Genomic DNA, 12618 nt, shown 5'->3' with positions numbered 1-12618 from the left:
CATGCTGGTGCTGACATCTTCAAGGTTATTTGCCCTGAGTGTGGAATTTCACCAGCCCAAACACCTTAGAGTTTCTCACAACATCATAGTGGTACTGGATGGGCCGTCATCAACTACATTCAGATGGACCAAGTGGGGAGGGCTTGGGGAAACCAGGGGTTTTAGCTCTATATTACTGTGTGGGAATTTTAAATTCTGAAATCAGCATTCCTTAGTAAAAGTGCCCTTTCATTTCAAATGGAATTGAGAGTTTTACTTCCCTAAGAGATCAGATTGGGACAGGTCTGAAAAGTGCTTCAAAATAACAAATGTAGAAAGTATGCATATTTTTTCTTAAATACAATGTACAAAACCAGAAAACTTCTGAGTATAAATCCATCCAGGATTCTGGAAAATGTTGTTCAAGTGGTGAAAGATGTAGAAAAAAAAAGGGGTGGTGGTGGAAAAGACTCCGAGGAGCATATGGGATAAAAACATTAAAACAAATGCATGTGGAATACGAAATTAACTAGGAAGGCCCTTGGAGTATTCAATGATAGGGCACTAAAATGGGCTGATGGAGGATAGAGAAATACCATAGAAAAAAACCCAAATGAATTATAGGTAATCCTCTACCTACAACCATTCATTTAGGTTGTTTCCATTTTTCAAAGTCCTCAATAGGTGCACCAACCAGCTTCAACTAGTTTTGTGCTATTCTACAGGCAGACTATTACCTCCTCCAATTCAGTTTAATAGGTTCCATCAGTTGTATGGGGGTGTTCTGTTGCTGTGAGAACTATAACTTGTGTCTTCTTTCAAATATTCAAAACTTTCAAGTTTTCTGGTGCTTTTTCAAGTGATGTATGTATTGAAACCCTCCTGAGCCAATTTTTCTGCTTTCACGGACTTCCTTAAGTGGGTTTCCTCTCCTCCTCTCCTCTAAGCATTCATATTTCATTCACACCAATATATGCCATAATTATTTAGAATGGCATCATATACTGGCATTTATGTAAAAGTTTTACTTCACTAATGTGGTTATACACATTAGTATTACAGTAAGCAGATTGTAAGAGCATCAACTTGGTTTTGAACGAATGCACTTAAATTCTTGGTATTCTCTTTTGGTGTAAGATGGGCCATTTCTAGGTGTGGGTGCCATCCAAACACATCTCTGTAACTGGATTAGGTCCAACTTCTTGCTGTTCAAGGATACTATCACTGCAGTGATAAAGAGAAACAGTAATGGGCATATGAGCCCCTTCCATCTCTGTTCCCTTTTGGTCTTTCCTGTGAGTTTGGGTCTCTTCCAATTCTACCCCTGGGATTGCCAATTTCAGTTTATTTATTTATTTATTTTATTTATTTTGATTCGTCAATCACTTACAAGATAATAGGTGTAAGTATATAAATAGTTATGAATACATGAAATGGGTACATATAAGAAAAATAAAAGAAACAATAGGACAGGGACGGTAGGCACGTTGGTGTGCTTATGCACGCCCACTACAGACCTCTTAGGAAAGGGGTGAGGTCAATAGTAGACAGTTTAAGGTTAAAGTTTTTGGGGTTTGGGGAAGAAACCACAGAGTCAGATAGAGTATTCCAGACATTGACCACTCTGTTGCTGAAGTCATATTTCCTGCAATTAAGTTTGGTGCAGTTAACCTTGAGTTTGTATCTATTGTGTGCTCTTGTGTTGTTATGGTTGATGTTCTGGACTAGCAGGCTCGTAGCCTGCAAATCTGATTGGCCCGCTGAAAGCCGATTGTGATTGGTCGCCATAGACTGATGCGATTGGCCAGTAAACGGGCTGCTGCGATTGGCCCTGCCAAGAGCGGCAAACTCGAATTGCCTTCATTGGCTGCCTAGCCGCAGCCAGCCCTATATAAGGGGCTGCTGCAGCTGGGGTTAGTTGCTCAGATCTGAAGTCACAAATAAAGAGCTGTTGTTACTATCTGAGTCTTGCCTCCGTTCTTGAAGCGTCCTCCCAGATATAACACTGGCGACGAGGATGGGATGCGGAGGCAACAGAAGCTATTGAATTGAGCTAGCCGAAGGAGCACGTGGCTGACAGAGTGCAACGACGGCGACATGGCCAGCAGCGATATACCACCCGCACCATTCGATCCAGCTAGCGAAGATTGGGACTCATACATGGACAGATTTCAAATGTTCCTGGAGTCCAACAACCTCAAAGATGCCACGCCCAGCAAGAAACGAGCCGTTTTTCTAACCCATTGTGGACCAGCTGTTTTTAAGATGGTTAAAGCCTTAGCCAAGCCAGCTGAAGTTAAAACCATGGATTGGGACACCCTTGCTGCCATCCTGCACAACCATTATGCCCCAGCCGTGCCAACTCTCATTCACAGGCATGAGTTCTACCAGAGGGACCAATGTGAAGGTGAGAGCATTGGGGATTTTGTGGCAGACCTGAGGAACCTGGGTGGTTTGTGTGGCTTCGCCAACCTCGAAGAAGCCATGAGAGATCTCATCGTCCTTGGCCTCAGAGACCCAACCGTCCAGAGCAAGATTATGGCCAAGGGAGACATCTCACTTGCAGATGCCATAGCAGACGCCACAGCAGCCAAAGCCACTCGTAAATTGGCAGCACGAATGAGTCGAACCAGCGGGACCAACCGCCAACCCACCAACGATGCTGGGAAACCTTCAGACAAGTACACATCAACCACCCATCACGAAGACGTCGAGTCATCCTCAGACAGCGAGGAAGAAGAAGTCCACAGGCTCCGGTCAGAATGTGAGCAACGGGACCAGTGGGGTCGCAAATCCAACTACCAATGCGCCGGATGCAGGGGAAGCCATCCCCGATCCGAATGCAGATTCTTAGACGCCATATGCCGTTTTTGCGAGAAACGGGGACACATCGCGAAGGTATGCAGAAACAAGAGAAATTCCAGCCCTGGACGGAGAGGGAGCAGCCCAAAGAGAAATGATGGCAATGCCACCACGCAGAGGGACTGCCCTAGCAACCAGTGGAACCGGTACAGCAGACCCCGAAGGTTTAACGATGCCCCCAGACAAGAGGAGGCTCATCAAACCATCACCATCAGCCACGCTTCATCACTTGACGCTAAAAAGATCCGAGTAGAGGTCATGATTGAAAACAAACCGTGCAACATGGAAGTCGACTCTGGGTCATCACTATCCATGGTATCCTGGAGAACACTCAAGCAGCTAATCCCCAACATCCGATGCCAAGACCTCAGCAGTCAGAGACTCATACTGAAAGATTATCAAGGCAACTGGATTCCAGTTGCAGGTACCCGCCATGTGCAGGTCTCGTTCAAGGGACATAAGGCAATTCTACCACTCACCGTCGTAGACCGAGACCGGCCAAGTCTATTGGGTCTTCAGTGGTTCGCGCCATTAGGAATCGGAATGGCTGGCATCCATCATACTGAAGACAATGACTGGGAGGCGGCTCTCGTCCACGACTTCCAAGAAGTGTTCAACGAAAGCCTAGGCAAGTACAAGGGGTCCCCTATTTCATTTAATCTTTGCCCTGACATAGCACCCATTCGTCTAAAGCCACGCCGAGTTCCCTTTGCTCTTAAATCCAAAATTGACGAGCAACTGGACAAATTAATTGCGCAAGGCGTGTTAGAACCTATTGACCACGCCCGATGGGAGACACCAATTGTCACCCCCATAAAACCTGACGGGTCCATAAGAATCTGCGGTGACTACAAGGCCACCCTCAATCATGCGCTGCAGCAGAGCGCCTACCCAGTACCAGTTGTTCAACATCTCCTGCATTCACTTGGGGGTGGCAAAATATTCGCAAAATTAGATCTGGCCCAGACAAATGGAACTTTTTTCACAAAAAGGGTGCGTTTTGTGGGGAGACCGAGTTGTTGTACCAACTAAGTTACAAAAAAGGGTCTTGCAAATGCTACATGATGGACACCCGGGCATTGTGCGTATGAAAGCGCTGGCAAGAAGTTACGCCTGGTGGCCAGGTATGGACAAACAAATCGAAATCTGGGTCGCCTCTTGTAACAAATGCCAGGAAAACCACTCAGCTCCACCTAAAGCCCCACCAGCAGAATGGGAAGCACCCAGGGGACCTTGGTCTCACATTCATATTGACTTTGCGGGACCTACGAGAGGCCACACCTTCTTAATAACTGTAGATGCCTACTCAAACTGGCTTGAGGTCAATAAAATGAAAACAACCACTACTGAGGCGGTCATTAAAAAACTGAACAGACTCTTCGCCACACACGGGTTACCAGATGTCCTGGTCTCTGACAATGGGCCCCAATTTACTGCCTTAGCCTTTGAACAGTATTTAGCGGAACGGGGCATCCGACACGCACTCACATCTCCGGCTCATCCTGCGGCGAATGGCCGGGCTGAACGAATGGTTCAGTTTACAAAGAAAACCCTACAGAAAATGGATCAAGGCAACATCCACGACAAAGTCACTAGAATGCTGCTCCTACAACACATCACACCAAACAGCACGACCAACAAGAGCCCAGCTGAACTCCTGATGGCCAGGAAACTCAGATCGCCTCTAGATCGTTTGCACCCTGCCTACACCCCGGAAAAGCCCCTGGGTTCCAGCAGCAAGCACCGTGTTTTCAAGGTAGGAGACCTTGTTTTCGCAAAAAAATTTTCTGGGGATCCCCTTTGGATTCCTGCCCAGGTAACTCAAGTTACGGGCCCACGCTCCTACCGTCTACTCACCACTGATGGCAGACCATGGAAATGCCATATTGACCAACTGCGCTCCAGACTAACCACATCTTCCAACCCTGACCCTAACTTTGACACTAGGGGGGGAGGGGAAGCAGTGAACTCAGAATTAGAACCAACACCTGTTTATTCTGAGCTATCACCGAGATCACCGCACCATGTTTGGCAACACTCACCAGCTGCAACTGAGACTGGACAGGCGAACGCTTCGCCAGGAAGCAGCAACCAGGCAGGTTCAGCGAGCCCCGGGAGCCAAAACAGCAACAGCGAGGCTGAGGACTTCATCACCCCGGGGGCACCAGAGGAGAGCCCTAACCATGAAACCGGTTCACTGTTCCTGTTTGATCCAGCAAGCAGTCCATCTGAACCCGGGTTTGAACAGGGTCAAGCGGAACTGCGTAAGTCAGGCAGACAGGTGCGAAGACTTGCCTACCTGTGAGACTATATTACTCCACCCCTTAAACAGAACCGAGAGGGGAGGGGTGTTCCGGACTAGCAGGCTCGTAGCCTGCAAATCTGATTGGCCCGCTGAAAGCCGATCATGATTGGTCACCATAGACTGATGCGATTGGCCAGTAAACGGGCTGCCGCGATTGGCCCTGCCAAGAGCAGCAAACTCGAATCGCCTTCATTGGCTACCTAGCCGCAGCCAGCCCTATATAAGGGGCTGCTGCAGCTGGGGTTAGTTGCTCAGATCTGAAGTCACAAATAAAGAGCTGTTGTTACTATCTGAGTCTTGCCTCTGTTCTTGAAGTGTCCTCCCAGATATAACAGTTGAAGCTGAAGTATTCATTGATGGGTAAGTCATCGCAATGTATGATTTTATATACCATACTTAGATCAGACTGAAGACGGCGTAATTCAAGGTTTTCTAGGTCTAGAATTTCAAGGCTGGTGGCATAAGGTATTCTGCAACGAGTAGAGGAGTGGAGAACTCTTCTTGTGAAATATTTCTGGACTTTCTCAACTGTGCTAATATCAGATATGTAATGTGGGTTCCAGACAGATGAGCTGCATTTGAGCTGTATTGGTCTAGCAAATGTTTTGTATGCTCCAGTTAGTAGTGTGATATTACCAGAGAAAAAGCTACGTAGGATTAGATTAACAACTCTTAATGCCTTTTTGGCTATGTAGTTACAGTGGGCTCTAACACTTAGATCATTAGAGATGAGTATTCCAAGGTCCTTTACAGAGCTTGAATCATCAACAAGGTCTTGACTATTCAGCCTGTATTTTATTTTCAGATTTTTTTTGCCAATATGTAAGATATTTGTTGAGATTTGAAGTTGCCATTTGTTTGACTATTCTGATACATTGTCAAGATCGTTTTGAAGGGTAGCAGTATTGTCTGTGGTATTGAACAGCTTTACATCATCTGTGAAGAGAATGCAGTTGCTCTTAATGTGATCACAGAGGTCATTTATGTAGAGTATGAAGAGAGTTGGTCCTAGAACACTGCCTTGGGGGACATCACCATTGACAGGTACAGAATTTGATTGGACAGTCCCAATTTTGACCATTTGTTGTCTGATTGACAGGAATGCTTCTATCCAGTTATGCAGGTGTCCAGAGATACCATAAGATTTTAGTTTTAGGAGTAGTTTGTCATGTACCATTGAATCAAAGGCTTTACCGAAGTCTATGTAGATTGCGTCTATTGTTTTGCCCTGATTGAGTTGTGTAGTCCATATGTTTTTACAGTGTAAGAGTTGCAGATTACAGGATAGTTTTTTTCTGAAACCAAATTGTTTATTAGGGAGTAGGTTGTTTGTCTCTAAGTGGAGGATGATGGATTGGTTAATAATTGATTCCATGACTTTACAGGTGATGCAGCATCAGGAGATTGGTCTGTAATTTTCATCTAGGCTGGGGTCTCCCTTTTTGAAGATGGGGATGACTGTGGCTTGTGACCATAGTTTTGGCAAGGAGCTGGTGCTGAAAGATTTTTCAAAGATTATGCTTAGAAGTTTGGCTATGGCAGTGGATAGATTTTTTAAGAAGTAGATACATATTCCATCTGGTCCAATAGATAGAGATGGTTTTAGATTGCATGGTGCTTTCTCAACATTGTCTTCTGTAAAATCAATATGTATTAGATCATTGTAGTTTTCTGTGGTTCGGCTAGGAAATACTGGGCATGATCCATTGCTGTTTACAAATACTGAGCCAAAGAATGTGTTAAAGAGGTTGGCTTTAATGGTGTCGTCGTTGCAGACTTTACCATTAGGTCCTTTCAGGGGTGGGATGGACCTTGAGTCTTTTAGGTTGTTGTTTATAAAATTGTAAAAAGCTTGGGTGGAATTGGTGCGTAGAAAGTTTTCATCTTGTTTGATGTGATAATTGGTGCATTCAGTCTTTATCTGGTGGCATAAATTTTTGTATCGGCTTTTGAAGTTGGCAACGTGACCAGATTTGTTTTTCTGCCAGAGTGATGTCTTTTTGGATTGGAGTATCCTTATTGTTATGGGTAATCTGGTTTTTTTTGGGGGGAGTTGTTATTGGTACATATAGTTTGATGACTCTTTTTTACTTCAAGTAAAAATATGTTGTAATGGTCTTCAACAGTATTGCATGCAGTGAATAGAGATTGCCAATCAAGGGATGAAGATCATTGTCTATAAGATCATAGTTGCTTTTTTTGAAGTTATAATTGGGGATTACGTCATTGTGATGATTTTTGTGTGGGCGTATGTTGAGACAAAAGTCAATCATATTGTGGTCACTGTTGGAAAAGGGTTCTTTAGTTTGTATTCCGTAAATTAAATTCAAAGTATTGCAGAAGATGAGATCGAGGCAGTTGTTAAGTCTAGTATTGTTGGTTACTAGTTGTTCCAGTCCCAGATTTGTAATAGCATTGTAGAAGGTTGTATGTATGGGTTCGGTTGTACATTCGCTTTGGGTCCAGTTAATGTGAGGTAGATTAAAGTCACCAAGAAAGATAAAAGCATGTGGGCAGGATGTTGCCCATGTTAATAGTGAATTTAGCTTGTTTACATGTTTGATGTCATAATCAGGTGCTCTGTAACATAGTAAGAATTGAAATGTGATACTTAAGGATAGTTCACACATGATGGTCTCAGGAAGAGCAAGCTCCTGGGTAACTTGGATGTAAGGACTTTTTATAGAAGATAGCAACACCAACTCCTCTATGAATTTCACAATCTGATTGGTAAACATGATAGTCTTTTACTGTGGTAATGGAGTCAGGGAGAGATGCGTTGAGCCATGTTTCACAAACAAATATGATGTAGAATTTAGCCATATTTAGTAAAAGGAGAAATTCAGGATTTTTATTCACAAGGCTTCTTGCATTGAGTAGCTTGCATTTAAGGACAGCTGTAGTTGGAATTGAGGTAGTTTGAGGCATGTGTGCCAAGTCTTGGGTGATGGTGGATTGGTTGAAGTAGGCTTGAGGTTGAAGGTTAAAGCTGAGTTGCAGATTGTGTGACTTACTTTTGATACAGTCAGCATGGTAGTCAATGTACAGGTCCTTCCCTCCATTGTCTAGACGTTTTTTGAGTTCTGTGTGGAGTACATGGGAGCAGGCACGTTGCTGTATGATTAGGTCAGGGTGAGAATGGAGGTTCTTATGGTTGGTGTTGCTTTTGGCAAGTGTCTTGGAAATAGGTATATCAACAGTTTGACCAGACCAAAACTAAATCCATGGGATGCGTTTGCCATGGCCTCCTTCCCAAGGCTGAGAAAAAGTGGCTTGCCCAAGATCCCCCAGCAGGATTTGTCCCTAAAGCAGGACTAGTTTCTACCCTGGTCCCTTAATCATTCTACCCATTCTTTTGTCCCCCTGCTATGTTGTGTATGTAGAGTGTGAGCCTTATAGCAGAGAACTCCTTGTTTTTATTCAAGAATAAACCACCACAGAATCCATAGGTTGAGTCAGGGGTGGGATTCAACTGGTGTAATAACCACTTCAGTGAATTTGAAAATCATCTTCTCCTGCAAGCCTGTGCAGCAATCAACTGTGCCGCACAAAGCAGCTCAGGTTGAAAAAGCAGAAAATAAAGGACAGCCTAGAGCCCGGATGGGATGGTTCCTGCTCAGCTGATCTTCAAAGCTACCAGTTTGGCAGAACCGGGCCGAACCAGTAGAATCCTGCCTCTGGGTTGAGTCCTCTGGGGTTGCACAAATACTGCAAAACAAACAAGAGGTCAATAATCAGATACTTACTATCAGTTGAATAATATAAAACAGCCAGTTAGAAAATTGGGCAATTTCATATTTTGTTAAAAGTTTTATTAGATCTAAATCAGTGTTTTTCAGTTTTAGCTACGGTACTTTAAGATGTGTGGACTTCAGTTCCCAGAGTTCCCTAGTGTGAGATTCATTGTCTAGTTTTGAAATAAATAAACACCAGCCGAAACTCCCAAGAGAAAACAATGGTAATTTTATTTACTACTTTGAAAAGAGGGTGCCTCGAAGCACACACAAGTAAGTGGACACACTGTAAATCATCAGTATGTTTCCCTTATATTCCCTATTGCCATTACAAATTTACCTCCCATCTTTTCCCCATTGGCTTAGTACTCATGCCGTCACAATCTATCCAAAGCGTCTAAAATGAATAAATTATCTCCACCCCTGATTACATCTCCCAATGCTCTATTATATCGCTCCGTCTCTTTATTTACAAATTACCTTTTATGGCCCTTTTATGGTTGTCTCTGAAATAACTATCATTTCAGCAAATTCTGGTTAAGACGGGTTTCTAGAGTAATAGAGGCCTTCCTACATACAATTCTCAGGCTTCAGCAGGGGTGGGATTCAAATTTTTTAATAACTGGTTCTGTGGGTGTGGTTTAGTTGGTGGGTGTGGCTTGGTGGTCATGTGACTGGCTGGGTGTGGCCAACTCAACATCACTCACATTGAGGCATGCATCTCCTTGCCTGGCCTCTCATCACTGCGGGAATGCTGCAACAGTCATAAGTGTGAAAAATGGTCATAAGTCACTTTTTTCAGTGCCATTGTAACTTTGAATGGTTACTCCACACAAGCAAAGTACCAGCAAAGGAGGAAAAAAAACCTCCAGAGAAGTTCCTGAGACAGGAAGTCTAGTCCTGCCAAGAATGTAATAAGGGTTAATGGAGAGGCAGTTTCTGTAAGCAACACCAGAATGTTTCCTTCCTACCTTCCTTACAGGATTAGGCCAGTAATTTCTTCTAACAACCGGTTCTCTGAACTGCTTAGAATATTAACAACTGGTTCTAGCGAATAGGTGCGAACTTGTAGAATCCCACCCCTGGGCTTCAGCCTAGCTCGTGAGATTAGAAATACATACAATGTAGTTTCTTCACAGGCTACCATGTCTTCTGTAGTTTCTGTAAAAACAGTAAGCTCTGTTTCCCACACCCAGACAGCATAGGAAATTCTGGGAGTTGAAATCCACATATGCATGGGGGAATTCTGAGAGTTGAAGTCCATATAACTCAAAGTGGTTAAGGTTGAGAAATACTGATCTAAATCATGTTTCTCAAGCCAAAGCTGTTTTAAGACTCATTATAGCCAGCAGATGGCAACATAAACACTAAGAAAATCCTTCGCCGATTTAAAATAAATTTAATTTTTTTATACAAAGTCAAATCTCCTACATGCAATGCTTGTTCCTTGGTGATTTCATGATTACATCCCTGTAGTTTCCTTTCTGCATTGCCTTGCGTGTTTCCATACTTTCAATGACCTGCAGTCATTGAATTCTCTGGTGGTCTCCATCCACATCAAAATTACGTTTCCCTGCTTAGACGACATCCTATCCTGTGGGATCAATCACAGTCACATATGCATTGAAGATTAGCTGAGCCCCTTTAGTGATGAAGTTTGTTGTAATATTGGAGGAAGAGTGTAGCATTTAAGTTATCTCATTCCAAAGAAAGCCATTGCATGAAAAAATATGGTATCTTTTGTCTTAAAATTACAGGGGCATTGCAGGGGGGAAGTAACCTTATTGTGTTTTGTATTGGATGTATGTGCTTACCTGCTGACCTGCTCTGAACAATCCCCCAGGAAGCGGCTTTGACCAAGGTGATTTTGATCCCAGCATAATTTGAATCCCATTCAAACCATCTATTTGGATCAGAACTGCAAGATCAAAGGCATATTTTGTGTATTTCTTTTGTGGATCTTTCCTTTCCACCAACCCTCCATTTGGTATTCTTGAAATTAACTTTTTAAAATTTATTTGTTCTTAGCACAAAAAGGAAATAGAGCAATAGAGACAATAAGGATCAGAACCAGCCTGTCTTTTGCTGAGATTTGCTTGCCCACCAACCCTAAGGATTAATTTTATTTTTATTTTTCAAAATGTTTTCAACTTCAGCCTTACCTCCCCCTTGTATTATAATTTTTGGAGCTGCAGGCTCTTTAGCAACATAATAAGCATCCATCACTATAGCAAAAATGCCCCTTTCTAGGATATCACATGCTACCCCATTTTCTCTCTGATTTAAATTCATGCCATCTCCATTATGTTAGCCAGCATATAATTCCTGGCCGACCTAATGTCTTCATTCCTTATTTGTCTGTAAGAAATTAGTCTTCAATTAATTCAGATAGTAAATATATCCACTGCACAAATTAAGTGTCCTTTGAGTCATTATAAGAAAAGAGGGTGTAATTTAACTTGGTTAAGGTGATTCTGCCCTCTATCTCACCAGTCTCAGAAGGCATAAACCATCATGAATGAAGGTGAATATACATCTAAAAAGCCACATACAATAGGCACCACATAAATACCACACACAGAACAGCACACACTCCGCAAGAGAGAAATTCCCTGAAGATGGGTTCTAGCATGAGTCCAAAAGCTCGGAAGACAAAACTCTGGTTCCGGTGACCGACCCAGATTGGATCCTGTAGCATAAACCAGAGGTGGTATTCAGCAGGTTCTGACCAGGTCTGGAGAATCGGTAGCGGAAATTTTGAGTAGTTTGGAGAACTGGCAAATACCACCTTTGGCTGGCCCCGCCCCCATCTACTGTCTGCCTCCCAAGTCCCAGACAATCGGCTGGGTTTTCTTTTGTTTCCCTGCACAGTAGAAGGGAGCTGGAAAGCAGGTTAGTGGGGATTCTGCAGTAACCTCCCCCAGGGAGTGGAGAGGGAATGGAGATTTTACAGTATCCTTCCCCTACCATGCCCACCAAGCCAGGCTCACAGAACTGGTAGTAAAAAAATTTGAATCCCACCACTGACACTGTTCATTTCAAATCAACAAAATGAGCTCTGAGGATGCTGCCATTTATTTCTGGGCTTCTAGCTTCACAAAGCTAGAATGTTTCAGGAGCTCCCTGCAAAAACTGTCTCATGAAGGATAGGATGAGAGAAGACAAAAGAGACACTGAAAGAATCATCTCAACAGAATCTTCACATGGAAGCTTGGAATCAAAATTTGCATCTCTCTCTCTTGCTTCTCTCCTATGTGTCTGCAGAGGGTAGACAAAAGAAGACAAGATGGTGGCCACAGCTCTATCACATTAAAAGAAAAAAAGAAAAGAATGGGACTTTGATCGTGCTGCTCCTAACACCTCTGCTCTTTCCCATGCACATACCAGAAAGATGAGCACTAGATTTGCTACACACCATTTTGAAAAAAAAAAACCAAACAGTTTTTTAAAGTGACAACTGTGGGTTTTGGGGGGTTTTTTCCGCCTTTTCCTTATGAACTTAAAGCATTTTTGAGAGCAGTATCAAACTTCTCTGTTGAATGGATGGTATAGCTGGACTACATGATTTGGCCACTGTGCATGTTTACACACCAAGGTAGTCATAAGAGTCTTGCAACAAATTAGGAGAGAATTTCAAACTCCTCCCACATGAACAGCAGAATCAGATTGGTTTAGATATCACCCCAAATGATGTGGCTTCTCAAGAAGCAATAGTCATATAGTTCAATAGACTTGAAA

The sequence above is a fragment of the Pseudonaja textilis genome, chromosome 2 (assembly GCF_049901715.1).
Source record: "Pseudonaja textilis isolate UNSWEBS1 chromosome 2, rPseTex1.2, whole genome shotgun sequence".
Taxonomy (NCBI): Eukaryota; Metazoa; Chordata; class Lepidosauria; order Squamata; family Elapidae; genus Pseudonaja; species Pseudonaja textilis.
Note: the sequence above shows the minus strand (reverse complement) of the source record.